General features: G+C 36.6%; 1 long non-coding RNA gene across 1 annotated transcript; it reads right to left on the bottom strand.

The window, feature by feature from the left end:
- Positions 1-11217: 11217 nt before the first annotated feature.
- On the bottom strand, positions 11218-12486 carry LOC138900894 (uncharacterized). The gene is made up of 2 exons (XR_011412224.1): positions 12349-12486; positions 11218-11299 (listed from the first exon to the last, which is right to left on the bottom strand). It is a non-coding gene; the product is annotated as an uncharacterized lncRNA (long non-coding RNA).
- Between the last annotated feature and the right edge of the window lie 3294 nt (positions 12487-15780).

Below are 15780 nucleotides of genomic sequence, written 5' to 3'. Positions count from 1 at the left end.
TTCAGGTGATACGTAACTTATAACAGGTAAGCTCCCAACATCTTCATAAAACACATAAATGAATGTTTAAATTAAAGATGACATTTTTAGTTCATCACATTCTCCACCTCTAAAACAAACGTTCGTCCTCGAATGAAGTTAGAAAAAGTACCCGAGCTGGTGAATAAGTGTGGATATTTACTCCGCATGTCTGACTCGGACTCCCAGGTAGATGCCTCTACCGGCTGACCTCTCCATTGCACTCGAACTGAAGGATAACTCTTAGACCTCAACTGCCGGACCTGCCGGGCTAGAATAGCTACCGGCTCCTCCTCATAAGTCAAATCCTTGTCCAATTGGACTGAGCTCAAATCTAACACATGGGACGGATCACCATTATATTTTCGGAGCATAGACACATGGAACACCGGATAAACCGCTAATAAACTAGGTGGTAATGCAAGCCTGTAGGCTACTTCACCCACCCTTTCAAGAATTTCAAAGGGTCCAATATACCTAGGGCTCAACTTGCTCTTCTTTCTGAACCTCATTACACCTTTCATAGGTGAAACCCGGAGCAATATTATTTCTCCAACCATGAATGCAATATCACAAAATTTACGGTCGGTATAACTCTTTTTCCTAGACTGAGTTGTGCGAAGTCGATCTTGAATAACTTTGACCTTATCCAAGGCATCCTATACCAAATCGGTACCCAACAACCGAGCCTCTCCCGGTTCAAACCAGCCAACTAGCCAACGACATCGCCTTCCGTATAATGCCTCATATGGAGCCATCTGAATGCTCGACTGGTAGCTATTATTATAAGCGAATTCTGCAAGTGGCAAGAACTGATCCCAAGAACCTCCAAAGTCTATAACACAAGCGTGAAGCATATTTTCCAGAATCTGAATGGTGCGCTCTGACTGTCCGTCTGTATGTGGATGAAATGACGTACTCAACTTAACCCGCATGCCTAACTCACGTTGTACAGCCCTCCAGAAGTGTGAGGTAAACTGCATACCTCGATCTTAAATAATAGACACCGGCACACCGTGAAGGAGGACAATCTCACGAATGTAAATTTCAGCTAACCTTTCTGAAGAATAGGTAACTGCCACTGGAATGAAATGTGCTGACTTGGTCAACCTGTCCACAATGACCCAAACTGCGTCAAATTTTCTCTGAGTCCGTGGGAGTCCAACAACAAAATCCATAGTGATACGCTCTCACTTCCACTCAGGAATTTCTAACTTCTGAAGCAAACCACCAGGTCTCTAATGCTCGTACTTAACTTGCTGACAATTCAGACACCGAGCTACATATGCAACTATATCCTTCTTCATTCTCCTCCACCAATAATGTTGCCGCAAATCTTGATACATTTTCCCGGTACCTGGATGAATAGAATACCTGGAACTGTGTGCCTCTTCAAGAATTAATTCACGAAGCCCGTCAACATTAGGCACACAAATACGACCCTGCATTCGCAGAACTATATCTTCCCCCACAACAACCTATTTGGCATCACCGTGCCGTACCGTGTCCTTAAGGACAAGTAAATGAGGATCAACATACTGCCTCTCTCTAATGCGCTCATATAAAGAAGATCGAGCGACTGTGAAAGCTAGAACCCGACTGGGTTCTGAAACATCTAACCTCATGAACTGATTAGCCAAAGTCTGAACATCTGCAGCTAATGGCCTCTCACCAACTGGGATATACGCAAGACTGCCCGTACTCATAGCTTTTCTACTCAAAGCATCGGCCACCACATTGGCCTTTCCGAGGTGATACAAAATGGTGATATCATAGTCTTTCAACAACTCCAACCATCTTCTCTGCCTCAAATTAAGATCTTTTTGTTTGAACAAATACTGAAGGCTATGATGATCAGTAAATACCTCACACGAGACACCGTAGAGGTAATACCTCCAAATCTTTAGCGCGTGAACAATGACTGCCAATTCAAAATCATGAATAGGATAATTCTTCTCGTGAACTTTCAACTGCCGCGACGCATATGCAATCACCCTGCCATCTTGCATTAATACTGCACCAAGCCCAATGTGAGATGCGTCACAATATACCGTATACGATCCTGAACCTGTGGGTAACACCAACACTGGCGCCATAGTCAAAGCAGTCTTGAGCTTCTGAAAGCTCAACTCACACTCGTCTGACCATCTGAATAGGACATACTTTTGGGCCAGTCTGGTCAATAGGCTTGCTATAGATGAAAATCCTTCCACGAACCGACGATAATAACCTGCTAAACCCAGGAAATTCCGAATCTCCGTAACTGAAATAGGTCTAGGCCAATTCTGAACAGCCTCAATCTTCTTAGGATCCACCTTTATGCCTTCTGCCGATACAACATTCCCCCAAAAGGCAACTGAGTCTAACCAAAACTCACATTTTGAAAACTTAGTATATAACTGATTATTCTTCAAGGTGTGAAGCACACTTCGAAGATGCTGCTCATGTTCCTCTCGACCGCTGGAGTAAATCAAGATATCATCAATGAATACAACCATAAAAGAATCCAAATAAGGCTTGAACACCCGATTCATCAAATCCATAAATGCTGCTGGGGCATTTGTCAACCCAAATGACATCACTAGGAATTCGTAATGCCCATACCGAGTTCGAAAAGCTGTTTTAAGGACATCAGATGCCCTAATCTTCAACTGATGGTAACCAAACCTCAAATTAATTTTCAAAAATACCTTGGCACCTTGAAGCTGATCAAATAAGTCATCAATTATTGGCAACGAATATTTGTTTTTTATAGTGGCCTTGTTCAACTGCTGATAGTTTATATGCATCCGCATAGAGCCATCTTTCTTCTTTACAAATAATACTGGTGCACCCCAGGAAGAGACACTAGGTCTAATGAATCCTTGATCAAGCAAGTCTTGTAACTACTCTTTCAATTCTTTCAACTCCGGCGGGGCCATACGGTAGGGTGGAATAGAAATAGGCTGAGTGCACAGAGCCAAATCAATACAGAAGTCAATATCCATGTCGGGTGGCATCCCCAGAAAATCTGCAGGAAATACTTCTGGAAATTCCCGAACAACTGGTACTGAGTCCATAGAAAGAACATCCGCACTGGGATCGCGAATATAAGCCAAATAGGCTAGACACCCTTTCTCTACCATACGCCGAGCTTTCATATAAGAAATAACCCTGCTAGTAGAATGACCAGGAGTTCCTTTCCACTCTAACCGAGGTAACCCCGGCATGGCTAGGGTCACTGTCTTGGCATGACAATCCAATATAGCAAGATAAGGTGACAACCAATCCATACCCAATATGACATCAAAATCTACCATATCAAGAAGTAAAAGATCCACACTAGTCTCAAGACTACCAATAGAAACCACACACAAATGATAGAAAGGACCTACTACAACGGAGTCTCCCACAGGTGTAGATACACACACAAAAGCACTCAGAGAATCACAAGGCACAACCAAATATGAAGCAAAATAGGAGGACACATAGGAATAAGTAGATCCTGGATCAAATAGAACTAAAGCATCTCTATGGCAAATTGGAATAATACCTATGATCACAACATCAGATGACTCGGCCTCAGGCCTAGCTGGAAATGCATAAAATCGAGGCTGGGCCCTACCACTCAGAACTGCGTCTCTGGGACGACCTCTAACTGGATGACCTCCACCTCTAACGGTCTGACCTATACCTCTAACGGCCTGACCTCCACCTCTAATGGCCTGACCTCCACCTCTAATGGCCTGACCTCTACCTCTAATGGCCTGACCTCCACATCTAGATGCTTGACCCCTACCTCTAGCTGGTTGAGCAGTCGGTGTAGCAACCGGGGCCGGTATGATGGCACGAGAATCGTGCCGAGATCTGTTACTCACCAACCTAGGGCAATACCTCTTGATGTGACCAATGTTCCCATACTCATAACACCCATCCTGGTGTCGTGGCTGCTGAAGCTGAAGCTGACCCAAATGGGCCGGATAACCGATGTAGTAACTCTGGAGTAGTGGTGCACTAATAGAAGCTGAATGTGCACTGAATGCTGGCTGCCCATAGTAAGGCATAATAGGACCGTGACTCCCTGAAGCACCGTGAGATGCATGAAGTGCTGAATGAAATGGTCTGGAAGGATGACCCCTACCAAAATTACCCCTGCCTCCAGACGAGGCACCACTGAAACCACCGAACTGACGAGGCCTCTTATTAGACCTATGCCCTCTCTCCTGTGCAAGAACCATCTCGATCCTCCTCGCGATATTAGCAGCTGCCTGAAAAGAAATCTCACTTCCGGTCTCATTGGCCATTTAAATCCTGATAGGGTGAGTGAGTCCCTCAATAAACCTCCTCACTCTCTCTCCCTCAGTAGGTAGTAAAAGGAGAGCATGACAGGCCAAATCCACAAAACGGGACGGGACTCATACTGAGTAACAATCATACTGCCCTACGGTAGACGCTCAAATTGCTTGCGGTACTCCTTTCTCAATGTGATAGGAAGGAACTTCTCCAGAAATAGCTGAGAGAACTGCTCCCAGGTAAGTGCAGGCGATCCAACTGGTCTGGTCAATGTATAATCTCTCCACCACCTCTTGGCGGAACCCGTCATCTGAAATACAGCAAAATCAACCCCATTGGTCTCAACTATAGCCATGTTCCGCAGCACCTCATGGCAGCGTTCAAGATAATCCTGTGGGTCCTCAGAAGGTGTACCACTGAAGTGAACTGGAAAGAGCTTAGTAAACTTATCCAGTCTCAATAAAGCCTCAAAAGACATGGCGGGCCTATCACCGATCTGTGCCGCAATAACTGGATGAACAACCCCGACTGGCGGGGCTGCTAGAACCTGATTCTAGGGAGCTATGTGCTCCGGAGCGGGAGTAGTGGGAGTTTGTGCTCCTCCCTCAGCCTGTGAAATGGCTGGTACCATTGGAAATGTACCATTCTGGGCCACGCCCTCCATAAGACTCACCAAACGGACTAGAGCGTCCTGAAGTACTGGAGTAGCTATGAATCCTTTCGGTACCTGATCTGATCCGACTAGTACATCCTGAACTGGAACCTCCTCCTGAAAGTCCACCTGAGGTCCTACAATAGGTGCAGCTGCTCGAGCTCTGGACTGAGCTCTACCTGGGCCTCTAGAACGACCTCGGCCTCGACCTCTACCCCTGATCATAGTTTCCACCGGGGGTTCTGGTCCCTGTCTATCGGTAGAGGTATTACATGTTCTCACCATCTGCGAGAGAATAAGAGTAGAATGGTTCAATCATCGATGATAGAATAAATTCAAACGACAGAATAAGAAAGAAGTGATATTTTTTCTAAACTCATAGCCTCTAAGAGATAAGTAAAGACGTCTCTGTACCGATCCTTCAGACTCTACAAAGCTTGCTCGTGACTCGTGAGACCTATGTAACCTAGTGCTCTGATACCAACTATCACGACCCAAAATTTCCACCTTGAGACCGTGATGGCGCCTAACATTTCACTTGCTAGGCAAGCCAACGTTAGAATAATATTAGCCATTTTAAACAGTTCTTAAATTTATTAATAACAAAGAAATAAATGCAGAAGTAAGGTCTGAAATATAGTGAATAATCCATAAAAATAACGGTGTCTAAATACCATCCCAGAATTGGTGTCACAAGTACACGAGCTTCTAGAATAATACAAATAAGGTCTGAATAAAATAAAGCTGTCTGAAAACAAACACACAGCTAAAGTAAAATAGACAGGGACTTCAGAACTGCGGATTCCATGCAGTTATACCTCAAGTCTTCTCTGAGTAGCTGAAATCCGAGCAAGTCTATGGTACGCTGTTGGGACCAACTCTGAAATCTGCACAAGAAGTGCAGAGTGTAGTATCGTTATAACCGACCCCATATACTGGTAAGTGCTGAGCCTAACCTCGACGAAGTAGTGACGAGGCTAAGGCGGGTCACTTATATTAACCTGTACGTAATATTAGTAACAACAACAAATAATAGAAATAAATCAGGTAACTCATTTATAATAGTTGAAGCCAACTCGGCAGTCATAACCAATTATTATTTCAACCAATTTTTGTTGTAGCGTGCAACCCATTCCCACAATATATACATTTTCAACCCTCCAATATATTATTTTAATCAAGTATATATATACTTTTAACAAATCTGTTGCCGCGTGCAACCCGACCTCCCAATATGGACTTTTTAATAAGTTTGTTGCGACGTACAACCCGATCCCCCAATATATTTATTTCAATCAATTCTGTTACGTATATGAACTTTTTAATAAGTCTGTTGCGGCGTGCAACCCGATCCCCCAATATATTCATTTCAATCAATTCTGTTACGTATATGGACTTTTTAATAAGTCTGTTACGGCGTGCAACCCGATCCCCCAATACATTCATTTCAATCGATTCTGTTACGGCGTGCAACCCGCTCCTCCAATATATTCATTTACCAATTCTTATAGAAGAAATTGTCCCAATAAATACAACAATTAATATAAAATTTTAAGACAATAAGCATAGAATAATTATGATTTAATTATGAAACAACTAATGATAAATAGTAATTTATTATAGAAATTAGGGAGAAAATAGGTAGTTTAATGTTTAATATGCTAAATGTCAAGTAGCAATTAATACACATAATTCAAATAAGATGTAACAATTAATGCAGGAATTCAGGAATTAATATTTGACAAAGAATATGAGAGAAACAATTATTATAACAATTAATTCATGATTTAAAATAATTTATAATTTTTCAAGTAAATATGAAAATAATTAATTTGACAACGTATAGACACTCGTCACCTCGCCTATACGTCGTTCACATGCATTTCACATAACAAATAATTTAAGGGTTTTACTCCCTCAAGTCAAGGTTAACCACGACACTTACCTCGCTTTGCAAATTCCAATAAATTATTCGACCACAACTTTTCCTTTTAAATTTGTCTCCAAAAGTGTCAAATCTATTCACAAACAATTCGATATACTCAATACGAATCATAGGAATTAATTCCATATGAATTTAATAATTTTTCGGATAAAATTTAAAATTTATTTAAATATTCGACAGTGGGACCCACGTCTCAAATCCCGAAAAAACTCGCGGAATCCGAATACCCATTCCGCTATGAGTTCATCCATACAAAAATTATTCAATCGATGCCAAATGGACCTTCAAATCTTAAATTAAAGTCTTTGAAGATTTCTACCATTTTCAACCCAATCTTTACCCATTTGAACTCAAAAAATTTTCCACAAACCTTATTGGTATAAGCATATATAAACAATACTCTTACACATAAGAATCATACCCCTAATCAACCATTTTCTCCCCAAATCCGAAATTGAAAAATTAGGGTATGAAACCTTACCTCTTAAATGAAGAACTTGATAGATTTATTGTTGGATTTCAAGGTTTGAGTAAGATTTGATGAACAAAACACTTGAGCTTCTTCCTCTCTCTAGAACACTCTCACTTCTCTCTAAAATATCAGTTTTTAGCTTTAAAAAATGACTTAACCCCGCTCCCTACCCGGCCTTGGGGGTATTAAATGAGCTCTTATGTATGCGGCCGCGCACCTGGGAAAGTGACCGCGTATCCGGCCGCACACCTGAGGCAGAAAGTCTCAAATTGCGCGGCCGCGCATATGACATAGGTCTAGTAAAATGGCCACAACTCTCTGTATACATATCCAAATGATGAACGGTTTGAAACGTTAGAAACTAGACCCGAAGAGCTTTCATTTGATAGGCCGTCCATCACTAAATCCTTATATATGTATATATGCTCTTCCAAAGTTTGGACTTGTGCGTACTCATTTGAAACTTTAGTCTATTATAAAATTTTCCAACTTGGCTTAGACTTAGGACTTTCCTTAGAGCCCATATCACTTATAATATGCCTCGTACACTTATTATCATATTCAATAGGTGTCCATCATGTTAATAGTCCTCGAATGAGAAGTAGAGTCTGTCCCCAAACACATAACATAACTTATCTCTTCTTTCGCACATTTTAATTTTTTCGAATTTTACTAACTCCCAAAATTTTCAAAAATTTCGCCAGAGTTTCCTTTGTAACTGGGCATATCCACCTGCCAGAGAATCCCAGAAACCATCCTAACAACACATACATAATCCAATCAATGTAACATAACATGAAAATAATACTAACAGTGGCCCCATATACAATATATTTCTAGAAAATGAACGCCATTAACATCAACTATTCAAGTGATACGTAACTCATAACAGGTAAGCTCCCAACATCTTCATAAAACACAGAAATGAATGATTAAATTAAAGATGACAATTTTGGATCATCACAGATTCATGTTATATAGAATGATGGCATCGATAGACATAATATTAATCTAGTTATGCGTAGGTTAAAAGAATTTGTTTTTATTTTATATTTTTAAGTCACATTAACAAATAGAATTTGAATCGAGAGAATTAGTTCGAATTGGACAAAACTTATTCAGTTTGGAGATAATGTATCTATTCTTGCATAAAAATCTTGTAAATCGAACTAAATTAATTTAGAATGAATTGAACTGAACCAAGCCGAATTAATTCGAATGGATCCAAATGACTCAATATATACTATAATTCAATCTTCTTCACTAATGGTAGGTTTATATAGTGGCACCCGTAATAATCAAATCCTGGATCCGCCTCTCCAACCACGGGTGTATTATATTCTCATACACCTCACCCACCTCCTTTAGTTCAACTAAAGCTAGGTAATTGGTGACAGCTGGCCATATAATGAAGGTCTCAAGCTTATTATATATTCTTTGTTAGAACATCTCTGTTTGGAAATATCATAAGATAGTAGAGGAGTGTTCTGGCATTGTACAGTTTAATGGTCAGGTTGACAATAGTCAATCATTTCTAGCTTTAGAAAATTTAAGTTTATGTGCCCCATTGCTTTTCTGGCAGATTCTTGTGTTTGGTATTAAACTATAACAATTTTTTTTATAGTTGGTCGTTATACATCAAATTTAATGCTACTTGTGCTGCTAATATAATCTTCCAGTAGAAAACAAAATTATATGGAGTCTATTCTAGTCATATATCTCTTTAAAAGATAAAAAAGTAATTCTTGTTGAAACTTTGAGTCTGTAAAAAGTCTTGAGTTTAATTTGATGTGGAAACTCAAAGGTAAACGGTAAACACGACGGCAATTTTAATTTACTAGATTCGTTTGACTTATGCTCTAGGCAGAAGCAGAATCATAATTTAAATTTTATAGGCTCGAAATTTTATGACAGCGATCTTAAGTGTTAATAATGAGGTTTGAGATTTAATATTTATTCATAATTTGTGAATTTCTTTAACACATGGAGTATATAAGATCTAGGTCAACGCTATTGGATTGGTTGGTACCCTGTCAAGAGTATAAATAATTAATCCAAAATGCAAGATCAAGATCAAGAAACTTGGAAATAGATATTGAAAAATGAAATTCTTTATTGTTTATTTTATATCTGTAGCATGTAGAATAATGTACGAGTTTGATTATTTCTCTTGACCTAAAGCATGTAAATTTATATTTATATTACTAACAATAGTTCCCCAGGTTATTGGGTTGAATCCTAAAAGGTGAATCTTACTTTGTTCTGATGTGTTGGATATTCTCTTCATATACAGTCAAGACTTCCTAGGAATATCCTTAAAAACAGAGTTTTATGTTAGTTATAATGGTAAATCACGTATTGTTTCTTAATTTAATTTTTTTAAATCATGCCAAAGAATGCACGTCTTAGTTAAAAAATGAAAGGATATCGCTAGGGGTGGCAAATGAACTGTTTGGACAATGTTTGGCTGGTTAAGATGGGTTGAACCAATAAATGGGTCAATACCCAACCCAACTCAAAGTTCACTTGGGTCAAAATAAATTGAATCAAGATGGGTTAAACAATGGATTATATCCCAACCCGTCCAATTTGACCCAAAATTTTACAATGTTATCAACTTTTACATTTGTCCAATGTAAATCAACAATACAATTTCAATCTTCTCATTACAAATTTTCAAAGCATAATTTAACTAGTATGTAATTAACTTATTCTCGTGAAATTGCAGCAGCAAAACAATGCATTGCAAATTTTTATAATAGTACAAACATTTCAGAATTTGACATCACATAACTAATTACGTTGAGTTGTTGACGTTTTAGATTTTGTTAGTCATAAGTTTTACTAGTACTCACATATTTCTCTAATAAAATTAATTAATGTAAAACCGATATTTAGTGATTATCTAAATAATTTAATTTGACCTTATCAAAAAAAGAAATAATTAATCAAAACCAATCAGAGAATTCTTTATATTTTGCTATTATTGTCTAGTCTAATAATTTTCTAAAGAATGAAAAAAAATAGCTAATACTTCTAGGTCTATTTGTTTACATATTTTATTAGACTTAACATTATGCATTGTTTTCTGAAACAAAAAAAAAACATGAAAAAAATATTTTTCAGTTCTTTCTAGAATACAAATTCAGTAATTAAGTTTGAGTTAGTCAAATAATGAATGTATTATTATTAAAGAAATAGAGAAAAACTAACTGATATTGGAAAATGGAGCAAAGAGAATTTCATTTGTGAGTTCATCATCTTCTTCTTTGTCATTAAAGCCTGGGCACGGGTTAGCTTTGGGTTCCTTCACGGGTTGCACTTGGGCCAGCTGATTTCACGGGTTAATATGGGCTATGCCCAAAGTCGGCCCAGCAGAAAACTATATCATGCCCAACCCATGAAATATTGAGCGGGTTAGCTGGGCTTGGGCCATTTTTGCCAGCCCTAGATATCGCAGGTAAAATTTAGAGCAAAATTTATTTGTAGCCACTCGGCCAGAACTTATATCATCTGATAGCCATAAATGATCCCATACAAGTCATAGCCTAAAAACAATAATAAGGGCTGTTTTTCTTTCTGCTCCTCCGGTCCCTCACCGCACATTACTGGAAAATCAAAGCTGAAATCTTTTGTAATTATTTTCAACTCATTGTAAGAGAACCGAGTTAGCATAATTCCCGGTAAGATGGGCTCTAAATCCAGAAAAACCCCAGCCTTGCTGGACTCATATCTCCTCTTTTTGATAAGGACAAAGCAGGTACTGATACTTAAAATTATTCCAAAGAAACAAGAGTAGATCATATTATCACTCCGAGAGGTCTTGATTTTTCTCTTCCAGAAACGATTGGAGGCTGATTCTGTGCCTTTGAAGAATTCTGCACCTTAAGAAATACTCTCTTTTCCCCCTCAAGGCGTGATATGAAATTGCAGAGAAAAACTCAGGTATTAACTTAAACCCTGCATAGCTAGTGAACTTAGTTTAATTCATAAATAATTTTTTTTTAAAAAAATATATACTAAATAGACTGTCACTATATAACATATATACAAAATAGACTGTCACTATATACTAAATAGATTGTCACTATACAAAAAATATACAAAATAGACTGACTATACAAAAAAATATACTAAATAGACTGACACTATACAAAATATATACAAAATAAACTGTCACCATACAAAAAAATATACCAAATAGACTGTCACTATACAAATAATATACAAAATAGACTGCCATTATACAAAAAATATACAAAATAGATATTTCGGACTATTAGATGTAATATGTTTGGGTGAAGGGCCATTTCGTGTAAGTGAAAAAATATATGGACTATTAAAATTTAAAAGGTGATAGTTTTCTCTAAAATTTAAGCTTCCATCCGGTAATCATGCAAATATGATCACACAACCGTTAAAACTAAATTAATGTTGCAGAATTCATGTCCATCTACATCGCAATCAATAATTACACACTACACTCATCTTTTTTTCCCCAACATTGGTCAGACTTTTATTCAATCTTATACCATCAAACGGGCAAAACGATCTATAGAATTATACTAAATTGCCGCCCACCCAATCACTTAAATTATAAATAACCAACAAATGTATAGTATTATATGTATAATTTGTGTATAGTATATTTCCGGTTAGAAAAAGTAAACAGTGGATTCGATCTGTTATTTGTGTACCCGAATTAGAAGAATTATCCTAAATAATTGTGTATAATCTATGCATACCCTAAAGATCCCTAGGAATTATAATCCTCTATAAGTATTTTGTTTTTACATATTTTAATACTAGAAATATTTTGAAAATTTTAAACTACTCAAATCTTTATTTTACAGTAAAAAAAGTTTTTACAACAAGATCAAAAATAATATATTGCAAATACATAGCTAACATCTTATTAAGTTGAATTGATCATCACCAATATAAATAATAATAATATTACTATCAGATGTTTGTTGTGAGCTTAAAGACTTTATGTGTTGCAAATGTACATGGGCCAATGGAGAAATAATTTGGAGTGCACTAGGAAATCAAGCTATTGAGAGAGGGAATTGTTCACAGTTCAACAGAAACATTCCTCATTGCTGTAAGAGGGATCCAACAATTGTGGACATACCTCCACAACACCTTATAAGAAGCAAACTGAAAATTGCTGCAAATTGATGGTTGCATGCTTTCTTTCCAATTAATCATAAGTTATTTGTTTGATGTTCCTTTACTTTCTCAAGACACTAATGGGTCAAAGATAAACTAGTTTTTTTAGCACAAATTTGCCAAAGTCTCTAGTGACAAATGATATATTATAATGTATTTTTGTTTTCATTGCGGACTTTGCAGTGACATGGAGTGTTACTTGCATCTGTTCACGTTTTTAGCTAAGAACTCATCCACCTCAGACCTGTTGTGTTTCATTGATCAAACTAACTTGCGCTCGTAGTTGTCAAAAAATATAACTCATTATGGAACATTCATAGAGGAACAAAATGTTACTAACAAGTGTTCAGGAACATCAAATTACTGAATTTGAATTTCATTAAAAAACAATATGACCAAGTTCTTAATACTCATGTAAGAGATACTTAGAAAATTGTGGACGATAAAATTGAAAAAAATATAAAACTGGACGATCTGCTAAAACTAATTATATTGCTAGTCGCGCGAATTGTCGAAAAGTATATAAAATATACATATTTTTTTTGTATATAATACTCATATATGCAAAAACAAAATTATAGACCATTACTTTTTTGAACGACTAAAAATATATATTTCTCGATAAAATTCATAAAAGTTGCTTAAGTAAGAAAACATTATGGAAAGAGCACATATGATATATTTACTGGAAAGTTTCCATTCCATATATGTGTTTCCTTCAAGCTGGCTCATATTAAGTGGTGCTATATGGAGTATATATTATAACAACTACTTCATCAAGAATTGACAAGTTTTTAAGCTGGCTACCAACCTATAGTAACTTTCTCCTTTATCCGGGCCTAGGATTATCGTGAGCAAGCTCACACGGGCAAAGTTATAACAACAACTACTAATACTATTATTACATGTTCCTATTTCTCAAGCGATTTGTAGTCAACTATATAAATCCTTACTATTCATGTCACTCCATTTAAGTTCTTCTGAGTCTCAAGTCTCAGTGTAAACACTAAATGAAATAAAATTCAAAAAAGATAAAAAGTTGTGGAAGTTTTCTATATTTTCTAAATGGCATATTCTATAAATTTCTAACATGTCTAAAAGACTCCTAGAAAATATTGAACCTACAGCAAATATATTAACATTAGTAGAACATAATCCCAACTAATTGGTATAGCCTATATGTAAAACAAATGCTCCGAGTGCTATATATACTTTCACAAAATAAAAGATTGCAAAGTTGTTGATTCCCTGAATTAAGGGTGGCAAGTGGGCCGGTCCAGGCCCGGGACCGCGGGCCAAACAGGCTAAACGGGCCAGGATCGTTTGGCCCGGTTTTAGCGGGCCTGGGCCGGTCTCGTGGGCCGGTCCTATGATTTGGACCAGTCAGGCCCGGACCGTTAAGCCCCCCAGGGCCCGGGACCGGCCCGGTCCCTAAGAAGGCCAAACGGTCCCAACGGCTATTTTAAAAATAATTTTTTTATTATTATTATTTTAAAAAAATATAGCCGTTGGGCTGTCAAAAATAGTCGTTGGCTATTTATAAAATAGCCATTTAACCCCCCCCCAACATTTTTTAATAGCTGTTAAAAATTGCCATATTTTTTAATGCTATAATAAAATTACAAGGCATATCTCTTTACAATATTTTTGTCTTTAGACTTAGATATTATTTTTAACATCCTTTTGTCTTTAGACTAATATATATGTATATATACTATACTATATATACATCTTATATATAGTATATAAGCTGTATATATAACTTATCGAATATAACTTTTATATATATATATATACATTTCTATATATACATCTTATATATTATAGATACATCTTATATACTATATACTATATATATATATATATATATATATATATATATATATATATATTATATATACATCTTATATATATACTATACTATATATATATATATTATATATACATTTAATATATATACTATACTATATATACATCTTATATATAGTATATAAGATGTATATATAGCTTTTCGAATATAGCTTATATATATATATACATCTTATATCGATATACTATATATACATCTTATATACTATATATAAGATGTATATATTATATATATTCGATATTAAATATTGAATATTAAAATTTAGGATGTTAAATAAAATTTAGGTCACAATTCTATAATAAAATTTACAAAGCATTGCCTTAGATATTTTTTTAACATCCTTTTGTCTCTAATATCTATTTAATTTTTTTTTTTAAATATATGTTGGGCCCACTTAGCCCGTTTAGCCCGCGGGCCGGGACCGTTTAGCCCGGGACCAAACGGTCCCGGTCCCGGTCCCGGTCCCCGGCCGGTCCATACAAAACCCGTTTAGGCCCAGGCCTGTTTGGCCCGTTTAATTTTTAACAGGTCCGGGACCGGGCCCGGGACCATTTGGATCGGCCCACTTTACTCGGGACCGGCCCACTTGCCAGCCCTACCCTGAATACAGCTATTAGATAATTAATTGAGGTGTTACAGAAATAAATTTCTGTTGTATTTAATAAAGTTCATCTTGTTTGTCATATTATGTTTCTAACTGTACACTTAGCATTATTTGACATGAATCAATTATAGCACCAAATAATTGACATCATAGTTCTAAAACCCATGTTTATGAACTATATATTCACAAGCAATTCAAGGTCGTAGAGAAGCATTCCCCCCCCCCCCCCCCCCCACCTCAAAAGCTGCATGCCTCCTTGATCACTTGTATGGCAATATCAAAAGAATAGGACTTTTAACACATTTGAGCGATTGGCCAAAATATTTACATTGTAATATATTTAAATAAGTTTTGAAAAAGTTATATTACGTGTAAATTCCTCTATATTGGGGTATTATCACTTTTAGCCCGTACCAGAAACTATTTACATTCGGTAGCAGAAAAAGATTATAAAATTTATAAAATTTTTGTATATAACATACATAATATATATATATATATATATATATATATATATATATATATATATATATATATATATATATATATATATATAAGTCACGACCCAAACCGTAGGGCCACGACAAGCACCCGATGCCTAACTCAACCGAGTACCAACGTAACGTATCATTCTTATCATACTATCATGGGTAAATGAACCAGAAAGGCAGTCATGAGATAACTAGAATAAAACATAAGGGAATACTAGACATAGGATGACCCAACATGATATAGAAACTTATACATGTGGCATACGAGCCTATAAGGCCGACAT

The sequence above is a fragment of the Nicotiana tomentosiformis genome, chromosome 11 (assembly GCF_000390325.3).
Source record: "Nicotiana tomentosiformis chromosome 11, ASM39032v3, whole genome shotgun sequence".
Lineage (NCBI taxonomy): Eukaryota > Viridiplantae > Streptophyta > Magnoliopsida > Solanales > Solanaceae > Nicotiana > Nicotiana tomentosiformis.
The sequence above is the reverse complement of the archived record's forward strand: the minus strand, read 5'-3'. Positions and strand labels throughout refer to the sequence as shown.